The sequence below is a fragment of the Panthera uncia genome, chromosome D2 (assembly GCF_023721935.1).
Source record: "Panthera uncia isolate 11264 chromosome D2, Puncia_PCG_1.0, whole genome shotgun sequence".
NCBI classification, from domain to species: domain Eukaryota; kingdom Metazoa; phylum Chordata; class Mammalia; order Carnivora; family Felidae; genus Panthera; species Panthera uncia.
In genome coordinates, this window is record NC_064818.1 from 53,410,531 (window position 1) to 53,423,170 (window position 12,640).

Sequence of the window (12,640 nt, forward strand, 5' to 3'; positions counted from 1 at the left end):
CAACATTTTATTTGTATTCCTTTTCTAAAAACTTTTAAGGAATTTACTTGCTGTACAGGTTAAATGTGACGCTTATAAATCCACTTTTGCTATAGGTAAATAACCTGAGAATATTTTATTTATTTTTCAGTTTATTTATTTTGAGAAAGAGAGAGGGGGAGAGTGCATGTGCAAACAGGGGAGGGGCAGATCCCAAGCAGGCTCTACACTAACAGTGCAGGGCTAGATCTCATGAACCACGAGATCATGACCTGAGCTGAAGTCAAGGTGGGACGCTCAACCAACTGAGCCACCCAGGCGCCCAACCTGAGAAGGTTTTAAAATTTTGTTTCTGGGTTACTTTCAAGTGTCCCGTGCCTGATTTTATTATTTTGATTCACTAAGATTTTATACAAATGTCAAACCTTCTAAATCATATATATTTGACATAAATTCCTAAACATGTGGAGAAAATATACAAAACAAAATGAATGTATCCTAGGATTTTATTCTAGATGAAGTCACATGAAGTCATAATTGGCAGGTCAACCTAGTTGGCAGCCCAGGAAAGGGATAAGCGGCTTACTAGGATTTATTTAGAGGGAAGCAAAAAGATTTTGTTTTAAAGATGGGAAAACAATAGAAATTTTAAAGAAAAACATTATTTTGAGGTGGTACAAAGCATTACCACTAGGTACTTTAAAACATCCTTTAGAGTTTGAATTCAAAGAACATATTTGCTCCAAATTCAGTGATAAATATCAGTCGTCCTTCAGTTCTTCAAAATGTACAGGAATATTTAATCGATATACATAAATTTCCATAAAAACCTCATAAAATTAATTATTTTATTTGAACTCATAATGTCCTGTGAGCCCTTGGCCTTATTCTCCTTTGAGTTTGGGGATTCAGGAAAATATACATTTATACAGCCTTTGCCATGAGTTAAGTGAACACTATTCCCTCCTCATTACTGCACAGGCGGTAACTCATAAATGAGTAAAAACTGCATTTTCTATGAAAAGGTGCCCTGAGAAAAGCAGACCGATAGTGGAAATTCAGAGAAGGTAGTGGTTAATGTTCATTCAGTAATAATATAATGTGATACAGGGTTTCATTTTAGTGGCAGAGATTTTAGTAGCTATGTAAATTCGACTACCAAGTATTTAGTCTTTAAAAGTTGGGTATGCAAGCATGTAGACTTTCCAGAATTATGTGAGGAAAACCGTAGCTATAGTCATTATAGCTATAGAATTAGAGATTTGGAACATTCTAGATCTATCCATCATGAATATAAAATAACTGTCTGTGTCTCATTTTAGAGAGACTGTTGTGTTTTTTCAGGGTATGATATTTTTGGTTGATTTTCCCAAATCCTTTTCCGATGATATTTCACATGTTGTTGGTTTTTCTGGCCACAGCAGAACACTTAGCTGATTATCTCCTGAGAACTGTCTACAACTCTATAATAATTCCTGTGTCTCCTTCGTGGTTCTAACGGAAAGTACAGCCGTCATCAGACATACTATAAATATAGTTGGGATAATCTCTTCAGTTACATTATCTTACACTTGGCCACCTCAAAACTTGAACACTTTTCTGCCTGTTCACACAGTTTCAAAATGTCTTTCAATTATAGTTTATTTTTAGCATTCATAACTCAGACACATTAAATACTATTTGTGTATTTAGAAGGATGGTATGGTTAATCACCTCCAGAATACTCATCAAAATTTAATGAAGGTATCAAATAACATTTTCCCAACTTTTGTTAAAATAAAAATCTCTATATATTAACCAATGTTCCTATACTTTTGCTAACTAAAAAACAAAAACAAAAACCAGTTTGATTCCTTGTTTAAAAGTCTATATGCCAGCATTTCAATTTTTACTATACCTCTTCAAGGAACAAAATGTACCACACACTTGATGACAATCAATAACAACGCACAGAAAAGATGTTTGCAAACAGTGACCACTGTTATTTATAAGAGTATTTTCCTGAATGCAAAAAATGTTAGCAAAGTATTTTTTCACTGTTAATACCACTCTATATTATGTCAAATTCAGGTCAAACCCAATTTTTTAAAAAGCTGTATTTACAATGTGAAGGTTTGCTTAATTTGTTCAGCAAATATTTACTGAGCATTTACTACCTGCCAGGCATTGTTCTGGGAAGTGAAGATTTAGAAATGAAAAAGACAGGAATGGTTCCCACTTTTCCATTACCAAGAAGCTTGTTTTACCTTGGAGCATTCACATTAAAAAATACATAAACCAGCAGTAAAGTATTAGACTGTCAGAGATGTCACAGAATTGGGGTTGAAAGGAGCTCAGAGATCATCTACTATGTATATATTACCAATTCCAAGAAGCACCTTATTTTACATTTTGATGCTGTGAAAACAGCCACATCTTACAACGTGGTCAGACCAGGCCGTGCTCAAGGGAGAGCTGTCACTGCCTGCACATGCGTGTCAAAACTCAAGGAACAGGTGTCAGAAGCTTGGAAGACAATATGGGAGACAATGGTGAAGGCATTCTTAAGGATTCTTGATGATGCAAGATTCAATTAAATACAATAGTTGAAAGTGTTCGTTTCTTATAGGAGAGGAAAATGAAATTCAGACAGGTTAAATGACTTGCACTAATTTACAAAGCAGGGTAGGTAGTATGAGTCCAGGTTCTGAGTTCTATTCTTATTCTTCTACCAAAGTCTTCAGATATATGCAGAGAAAGGCTCTAGAATATGGTTCTAGTTTTAGGACCATGGGCAAGGAACTTTATCCTCTGACTCAGTTTCTCCATCTGTAAAAAACAGTTTAACAGACCTAATTCATGACATTGTACTAAGTAAGATAATGTACGTATAGGACTTAACAGAGTTTGGCATACGGTAAGTGCCAAAAACTATCTGAGATCAAACTTCACATTTGGTAGGAAATTTAAAGTGACCAATTATCCTACAAATATTGCTCACTATACCAAGCCCACATCTAGTTATTTAACTAAAATACTGAAAATAAATAGACTGGTCAAATATTTGAGCTGATTAATAAAAATTTCCACCTTAACAATGCTTTGTCCAGGTCCATATGGTACTATGCCAAGAACCCAGTAGACTTACCTGCAAAAAACCATACAAAAAATAAGAATTGACACCAACTATGATTATCAAGTTACTAAGGACTCTGATGCATATGAATGCATTTATAAACACAACCTGAAACAACATATATATAAACAAGGAAAGAATATTCAAAATGCATAAACAGTTCATTTATTTTTGCTTTCTATAAAATATTATTACAACCATATATATTAATACTTGTACAAGAACCACAAGTTTTGGAGGTTAAAATGTACCTACCCTAGGAAGACATGATTTGGTCAGAAGAGTGAGAGTACTGTTCATGATCAACATATTCCTTTATATGTTGTAAAGCACTTTCCCATTCATTATCAACTCAGTGCCTTGCATATAGTATATAATTGTAAAAATAAATCCCAGGTGCTTTCTAATGCCATTTGTATTCTGTTCAAACAATGGCATGTTTAGAGAATGGTTAAATATCTACATTTCTTTTTTAAGTCTTTCTGGTCAGCTCTTCTAATTTGGGGAGTTTAAGTGAAAATCTAAATGATAACACACCGTGTTATATAGAGTCAACCCGCCTTACATATTAGTTTCTATATTTTTGTTATAAAAATAACATTCTATATGTATATTTCACATCATGAGTTTATTACATTCTATATGTACATTTCACATCGTGAGTTCATTACATAGTTTCAACTGAGATTCTGAATGCAACAGATATACAGTTAAGCAGTTAAAAAGTAATTTTAATTACTAGGAAATGTTAACCAATCAACTCACATTTGTTCTGGTTTCACCCGGAGACAAAACTGGAGAGAACTAACCTAAACGAATATATCTATATTTAGAATTATTGTATTTGCAGAAGCCTCTCGCAATTAGAGTCTTATCACGAGGTACAATTCCGGTGTCTTTGTGTTTCATCATGACAACTACGCAGTAGCGAAGTGCAACAATTTTCTGAATATTTTAAATATTATTTTATTTTCTTGTACCCGTTAGTGTAAGAATGCTTTTGTTAAGAAATCTCACAAGCTCTAATATGTTATCCAACTTTAAACCTTAAAAGAAAAATAACCCAATATTCAACATGTTAAGTTTCCCTATTAATTCTGAAATTTAAAACTAACATTATTAGTTTGCTTATGTTTGGGATTTTTAAAGACCAATCACATCCCGGATATTATTCGAGGGTCAAAGTCTAAAGCTGAGTATGGTTGGGTCGGCAGGGAACAGCCCGATGGCCAAATGTAAGAGCCCCACGGCAAGGTGCATGTCGCCAAAAGACCAGGAACAAGACTCCAACGCGCACGGCAGCTCGAGGGCACTTAGTGGGGCGCCCCAAACCTCTGCCGCCCCCAATTTCCTAGCGTGCCCCGCCTCTCTCCGTCCTCGCCTCCGGCCCGCCCCTTCCTCCCGGGCTAGCCCCCGCGGTGCCCGCCCAACTCCAGGACTACGCGGAGAGACAGAAACCAAAACCCGGCACACACGGTAAGCCTGGGTAAGAAACGAGGCCCCACCCTGCCAAGAGGGGCGGCTCATTTAGAAACACTTGGCGGCAAGTTAACAGGAAGCGCGGAGGCACATTTTTTAGGTCTTTTGGAGTACCCTGCCGCTTAGTAATCTCATCTTTTGTCCTTTGACAGGCCTCCTTGAAGGCCCAACTCTGAGCGCTTTCTGGGCAGCTCTTGACTCGAACTCCACTGCGGCCCTTCACTGATGGCAGCCATGTTAGTTGCATCCGGGTATGTCGAGGAGCCCCGACCAAAGTCTCCCGGAAGTGACGCGAGCGCGGAGGGATTCTCGTTCGGCTGAGGTGAAGGGGCTCCGGAAGCGGGTGCGGTAGAGACGGTGACAGGAAAGGTTGGGTCTTATTCACTAACGAGTTCTTGTATGAAGTTTTAAGTGTCTTGTGTTGTGCTCGACATCAGCATTGCCGTGCCATTTAAATCCTTTCTTCCCACCAGGCCCAGGAGGAAGAAATTTTATGCTTTCCATTATGGAGACATTAAGGGTCGCAGAGGGCAAGTGAATTGTCTAAGGTCATTCAGCTTGTATTGGAGCTGGTCTGACCCCCTCAGTTTGGCTGCGGAGCCTGTCTTTTAAATCTCCGTAATGCCTACGTTTAGCAAAATCCCAATCTCTGGTGCTTGCATCCTGGCAGGTCGCTTCGGCAAGGGCGTTCACCTTCAGCTCGGCAACATTTGCCCACTGAATGGTGCCAAGCCACCGTGGTCTTTGCGGTGGACACAGACCGAACTGTGTGCCGGGTCACCTAAACTAACCCAGTGCCCTGGGATCTCACTTGGTCTCCTACCCCTTGAGTCTGCACATGAAGGGTTCTTGCTGACCTCGACCGCAGGTTAACTGTGGGGATTGGGCACTGACTGTTGGAGCTGGGAAACATTTTAACTCCTGTCGGGCACTTGTAAAGTCAAGACTGTTCAGACCATTCGAGGCCTGTCATCATCGTCCAGTCGGTCTTGATAAAGGACTGACAGCTATTATTTTGGGTTTTCCACCAAATCAGTTGTTTCTCTTGGTTTCCATTTCTTTAGAATATGACTGAGAACCAGTACTTTGATCTTATGTCAACATTAACTATAACCAGCTTTCAAATACTGAAGTGTGAATAGCCAGTGAGGTCTTTTTTTCTTTTTGCTGTGTTTTGTTTTGTTTTCTTTTTCTTTTTCTTTTACAGAGAGGCCACCAGGTGGGGAAATAGCCACACACACCCCAACACCTCCTTAGAATGGGAACTCTGAGACCCCTGGGTGTCAAAGGTCCCAGGGGCACCGTGTCCTCAGGGAAGGACAGAGCCCAGTGCTGGAAATCATGGGAGCGAGGCAATATTTTTGTAAAAATAAATTATGTATAGAAAAAAGCACTAAACAAATACATCAGAATTAAGAATGATAATATTTGAAGAGTGGCCATTTAATTCTTTTCTTCTCTTTTTATTTTTTATATCTGCTACAATATCTTTTTCATATAGGGAAATAAACAAATTGACCGCAGCAAATCGTTTTTGATTGCTTGTGATAATGAAGACAAAGGCATATTGCCAGATTTTGACCAATGACAGTCCTTGACACAAATTACAGGAATTCTGTTAGGAAAAGCATTGGTTTTTGTCAGGATGTTATCAAAATACAGTTTTGGTATTGATGTTTTTCACACACCTTTGTATAAAGATATCCTACAATCAAAGTTTTTCTTCTAAGAGAAAGAGAAGGATTTGGGGCACTTGAAATTCTGGAGAACAAGTATAAAAAGCTATTTTTATTCTGCTTTCTTTGGGGGTACAGCTTTTTTTTTTTTTCAACTTTTTTTTTTTTTTTTTTTTTTTTTGGGACAGAGAGAGACAGAGCATGAACGGGGGAGGGGCAGAGAGAGAGGGAGACACAGAATCGGAAACAGGCTCCGAGCCATCAGCCCAGAGCCTGACGCGGGGCTCGAACTCACGGACCGCGAGATCGCGACCTGGCTGAAGTCGGACGCTTAACCGACTGCGCCACCCAGGCGCCCCGGGGGTACAGCTTTAAGCTATTTATCAGGTTTAGACTGTGCAAAATAAAGGTTTCATTCTCTATTTCTGTATTCTGCTTCCCACTGTTGCTTTTTAGTGACCTCTCAAGGAGTGGCACAGAAATACAGTGAAAACATAGAAGAGAAGAATGAGAAGGGATTGGGGAGGAAGAAAATATAAAATGTAGGGGAATAAAGGAAAATGCTGATATTGGGGGATATTGGGGTTGAGGTTGCTTTGTAGTTCCAAGTTAGCATGTAACAACCTTTTATCTAAGTCTTGGCACAAGACCTGTTGCCCACTCAAATAGATTTGCATATACAATGTTCCCACTCACACGTTGAGCACACACTGATAATTCTTACCAAAATTTCAGCATTATACTCCTACAAATTAGACATATATTTTGACAAAACCTAGAGTGTTCTGAACAACAAAAAAAGTAAAATGCCATAGATTCCCCTGGGGTTCCCTCTTACCATATCATTCGTTCATCCTGTAATTAGTAGCATAACTGGATACTGGAGTGGGAGTGTTGCCTGCAGCACTGTAATACAACAACTACGAAACATCAAGTGAGGTCCTGACAAGATGCATGTTTTCAGAGGAAGTATCTTTTTAAAAAAAATTTTAATGTTTATTTTTGAGAGAGAGAGAAAGAGACAGAGTGTGAGTAGGGGAGGGGAGAGAGAGAGAGGGAGACACGGAATCCAAGGCAGGCTCCAGGCTCTGAGCTGTCAGCACAGAGCTCAATGTAGGGCTCAAACCCACGAACCACGAGATCATGACCTGAGCCGAAGTCAGATGCTTAAATGAATGAGCCACGCAGGCGCCTCTCAAAGGAAATATCTTTATGTTAGTCTGGGCCCTCGGAGAAACAGTTAAGATGAGATTAAGTGCACAAGAATTTGTTAGAGGAAACAGTTGTGAAAGAGAAAGGAGAGAAGGCTGAGAGAGCCATCAGACTGGTGCAAGTCTGAAACTCTGTGAAGGAGGTCGGACGAGGTTGGTGGAAGTGTCTCAGGCTGCTGAACAGTCTAAGGAAGATTTGGCAAGGCTGTTGGGAATGCTCAAGCTAAAACTGCCATCAGAGGAGTCCTCCTAGGAAGGAGTCTGCCTTATTATCTATGCTGCATTCAGTCCCTGGCTGGAGCAGTCCATGGAAAGCTGGCTCTTTGGTGCAAATGTGGCAGAAGATTTCAGAGGGTAGCCTCTGGGGCCCTTGGTCAGTTTTGCTCCCTGTATTTGGTAACCACAGTCCAAAAACTGGCTTTTCAATTATTGGAGATTGTCACCAATTTCAAGGCTTAGAATATTATAAAAGAGGTGATTTCATGAGGAGTTTTGGAGAGGGCCATTGTTATGCTTCCTCACTCCCCGTCAAGTCTACCGAGTGGGGCTCCAAAGGCACTACTTAGGGAACTTGATATGTCTCCCTTGGGTTTTGAGAAGTACAGTAGTGCCTGACTCACATCTGAGAATCCTAAGGTAGGAGAAATGGGTCAGTGAGAAGTTTGGGCAGAGGAATAAAGAAGAGTTGCTATGTTGGGATCAGCTGTCACTCCCATAGTTTGTCAGGGCAAATGATGTTCGAGTGTTTCTCGTGCACCAAATGTGTACCACATGTGGGAATGAGAGAGCTGGCCTGGGGCTCTTTTGACTCTTGCCCAAGAGGACTTCCTAGAAGAGAAATGGGACTCCAACTGAGGGAGTTTATGTGGTGGGGATTATCAGAAAGTCTGGGGCTATAGAAGGAGCAGAATGGGGGATATTTCCATTGCCCATCTAGGATGGCCAACTTGTCTAAGTTTGCCTGGAACTCTCCATGCTTTAGTACCAAAAGTCCTGAGTCTCAGGAATCCCTCGGTCCCAGGCAACTCAGGATGGTTGGTCATTCTGCATGTCACAGGAGTTGCAGTCAGAAGGCATCCCAGCACGGAACCTCCAAAACCCTCCAAATCACCCATAAGAGTAAGAGGTAAGTTGAAATTTCAGGCAGGTCCCGAATATGAGAAGCCAGCTTATGATTGTCAGTATTGAAGTGGATAGTGTCAGAGGGTAATTGGAAAATGATGCTGAAGCAGAACCTTCTTTTCCACACCTTCCCTTTGGAGTGTGTATAGGCTGCTCAGGCTGCCATAACAAAATACCACAGACCGGGGCGGCTTATACTACAAAACTATTTCCTCACAGTTCTAGTGGCTGGAAGTCCAAGGTCAAGGTTCTGGGCAATTCAGTTTTTGGTGAGAACTCCCTTCCTAGCTTGCCGATGGCCACCTTCTTGCTATGTCCTCACATGACCTTTCCTCAGTGCCTGTGTGAGAAGGGAGGGAATGGGAGGTATTTTTGGTGTTTCTTTTTATAAAGACACTAATTTATAGGATCAGGGCCCCACCCTTATCTTATTTAACTTTAAGTCTTCAGAGGCCTCATCTCCAAATACAGCAACATTTGGGGTTAGGGCATCAACATATGAATTTTAAGAGAACAAACATTCAGTATATACCAGTGTGACTCTATAACACAGAGATACTTTGGGGGAGGGTCATGAAAATATTAGGCCTGCTTCATGCCTCATACCTTTATGGAGAAGATATGCTTGTGACTGTAGCCCTGTGTCTTTGCAAGAACAAAAGTAAGCATATTATATTTAGAGCTCGTTTGTAACACTTTTTTAGAGCTCTTCAGACATTATTCTAATCATGTCAAGGTAAAGCTGAACCCCTCCAGGGCCTTTTTTTTTTTTCCTGTCCTGTAGAGCAGAGGAATCCTTTTTAGGAAGGATTCCTAAAATCCTTTTAGGAAGCAGAGCTAGTTTTTAACTCTTCAAGGCTTTAGCAGTTGGACCTAGGTTCAGCCATGAGCACAGAGTAATAGAAAGCACCAAAATAAAAGTCATTATGTTTTTAATATGACAAGTTTATTTTTTTCTTTCAAGAAATCTGGTGAAATTATCTTGGGATTAGTATGGTGATTCATGGGGTGAGGATTTCAGGCTCCTCCGACCTTATTGCCCCACTGTGTGTGACTTCCATTTTTCAAAGTAATTTCCTGGTCCAAGATGGCTGCAAGAGCTCCAGTCATTCTAGTGAACAGGAAGGATAGAGACCTACAAAGAACGGCACACCTCTTCCATTTAAGGACAGTTCCCAAAAATTGAACACAAGCTTCTACAAGAGAAGCTGGAAATAGTAATACTTTTTTTCCTAGTGGGTCAATACCCAGCCAAAAGTTATGAGATTTTATTACTCTAGAACAGAGATCAACAAACTATGGCCCATGGGCCAGTCATGTGTTTTTATAAATAAAATTTTATTGAAATACAACCCTGCCAATTTTACCTATTGTCTATGGATACATGTTTTTGTTTGTTTGTTTGTTTGTTTTTTTGTTTAAGGACTCTATATTTTTAAATTTCAATTCCAGGGTAGGTAACATACAGTGTTATATTAGTTTCAGGTGTATAATATAGTGATTCAAAAATTCAATATATTACTCAGTACTCATCAAAATAAGTGTACTCTTAATACCTTTCACCTTTCACCCACCCCTTCACCAACCTCCCTTCTGGTAACCATCAGTTTGTTCTGTAGTTAAGAGTCTGTTTCTTGGTTTGCCTCTCTCTTCTGCCACCATCCCTCTCAAGCATTATCATTTTTGTTTTGTTTCCTAAATTCCACATGTGAGTAAAATCATATGGTATTTGTCTTTCTCTGACTGACTTATTTTACTTAGCATTATACTCTGTCTCTATTCGTGTCATTGCAGATGTCAAGATTTCATTCTTTTTTATGGCTGAGTAATATTTCACTCTGTGTGTGTGTGTGTGTGTGTGTGTGTGTGTGTGTGTGTGTGTGTATCTATCTTCCTTCTCCATTCATCAGTTGGTGGACACTTGGGCTGCTTCCATATCTTGGCTATTATAAATAATGCTGCTATAAAAATAGGGATGCATGTATCCTTTTGAATTAGTGTTCTTACATTCTTCGGGTAAATACCCAGTAGTGCAGTAAGGTGATTGTTGGATCATAAGGTACTTCTATTTTTAACTTTTTGGGGAGCCTCCATACTGTTTTCCAAAGTGGCTGCACCAGTTTGCATTCCCATTCCAACTGCACATGAGTGTTCCTTTTTCTCCACACTCTTGCCAACACCTGTTGGTTCTTGTGTTGTTGATTTCAGCCATTCTGACAGGTATGAGCTGATATCCCATTGTAGTTTTGATTTGCATTTCCCTAATGATAAGTGATGATGAACCTCTTTTCATATGTCTGTTGACCATCTGGATATCTTCTTTGGAGAAATGTCAGTTCATGTCTTCTGCCCATTTTTTAATTGGATGGTTTGTTTTTTGGGTGTTGAGTTTTATAAATTCTTTATATATTTTGTATGGATACATTTTTAAAAAACAGCCTTATTGATATATAATTCACATGCTATAAAATTCAGTCATTTAATCTGTACAGTTAATTGGCTTTTAGTATCTTCACAGAATCATGCATCTAGCACCCAAATCAATTTAGAACATTTTTATTGCCATGAAAAGAAACCCCACACCATTTAGCTATTGTCTTTGAATTTCCCATTTCTTCCCCCCCACCCAAGACCTAGGCAACTAGTAATAACTTTGTTTCTCTACAGATTTACCTCTTCTAGACTTTTCATATCAATGGAATCCTACAATATGTGGTCCTTTGTGCCTGGCTTCTTTGACTTTGTATAATGTTTTCAAGGTTATTCTATTTGTAGCATATATTAGTACTTCATCAGTAGTTCATTTCTTTTCATGGCCAAATAATATTCCATTGTATGGCTATACCCGTTATTGTTTATCCGTTCATCAGTTGATGGACATTTGAGTCGCTTTGAAGAGGCAATAATCCTTTATTCTGTTAAGACTGAAATAAAACAAACCAGCAGGTAGTCTACTCCAATATATTAACAATTTTAAAACATTACCTTATGGATTTTTATGGGACTGACCGGGCAAAAATATTCTGTAAAAATATTGACGATCCAAATAACTGTGATTAAGATTCAACCAAGGTTTATGAGAAATGGTGCAGTACTACAACTATTGCCAGTCCCTATTCAGAGTTACATACAGCTCCCAAATTGTTTGTGGAAGACTTCTCAACAATGCTTAAAGATAAGCTGTTGCCTGTAGATTATGTGAACACAAAGACATGAGTGTTCTAGAAGACAGAGTCAGTTACCCTAATGACAATGTAAAAGTTTTCACCATGTATGTCCAACGCTGGAATCTTACATCATTTACATTATTATAAATGTATTCTGTTGAGGCGAGAGAATTCAGAGCCCCGGTCTAAATGTCATGTATGTGCTTTTTTACAAACTGTCCCCATTACTACTTCCTCCTTCACCTAGGACAAACTACAGGAAAGTGCTCTACAGATGGTTCTAAGAAGTCTTCGATGAAGCTAAAGAGAGCAGATTTCTCTAGTGTGTCGCCACCATCCCCCTCTGGAGACTTGGGAAGCAGAAGGATAGCAGTGAGACAGAGTGAAGCTGACATGCATAGAGAAGCTGGGGTAAGAGACCGATGGAAAGAGATCTGAAAATTTTTATATCTTTGTTTCTGGGAGTTTCTGAGACCCAGTATCCTTTCTGCCCTTTCAGTAGTTGTGTGTTCAAGTTTTCCTTTCATTACAAAGGATATCAGACCTTAATATTTTTCTAATAAATCTATCTTTTTCAGACCAGTTTGTTTGTTTGTTTGTTTGAAACCAAAAGACTCAATGCATACATGATTATTGCCATATATATATATGGCAAGAAGTAGGCGGCTTCTCTTTCTTTTTAAAAAAATTTTTTTTTCACATTTTATTTATTTTTGAGAGAGAGAGAGAGAGAGAGAGAGAGAGACAGAGCACAAGTGGGGGAGGGGCAGAGAGAGAGACACACACACACACACACACACAGAATCCGAAGCAGGCTCCAGGCTCCAAGCTGTCAGCACAGAGCCTGATGCAGAGCTCAAACCCACGAACCGTGAGATCATGACCTGAGCC

General features: G+C 39.5%; 1 long non-coding RNA gene and 1 other non-coding gene across 3 annotated transcripts; one reads left to right on the forward strand and one right to left on the reverse strand.

The window, feature by feature from the left end:
- The first annotated feature begins 4,673 nt into the window (after positions 1-4,673).
- On the forward strand, positions 4,674-12,326 carry LOC125933419 (uncharacterized). 2 transcript variants are annotated; one of them, XR_007460950.1, is made up of 2 exons: positions 4,674-4,942; positions 11,997-12,326. It is a non-coding gene; the product is annotated as an uncharacterized LOC125933419 (long non-coding RNA). The 2 variants fall into 2 exon arrangements; XR_007460951.1 differs by having other exon boundaries at positions 4,674-4,895.
- LOC125933584 (small nucleolar RNA SNORD88) lies at positions 5,836-5,924 on the reverse strand. The gene has a single exon (XR_007461012.1). It is a non-coding gene; the product is annotated as a small nucleolar RNA SNORD88 (small nucleolar RNA).
- Positions 12,327-12,640: the final 314 nt, after the last annotated feature.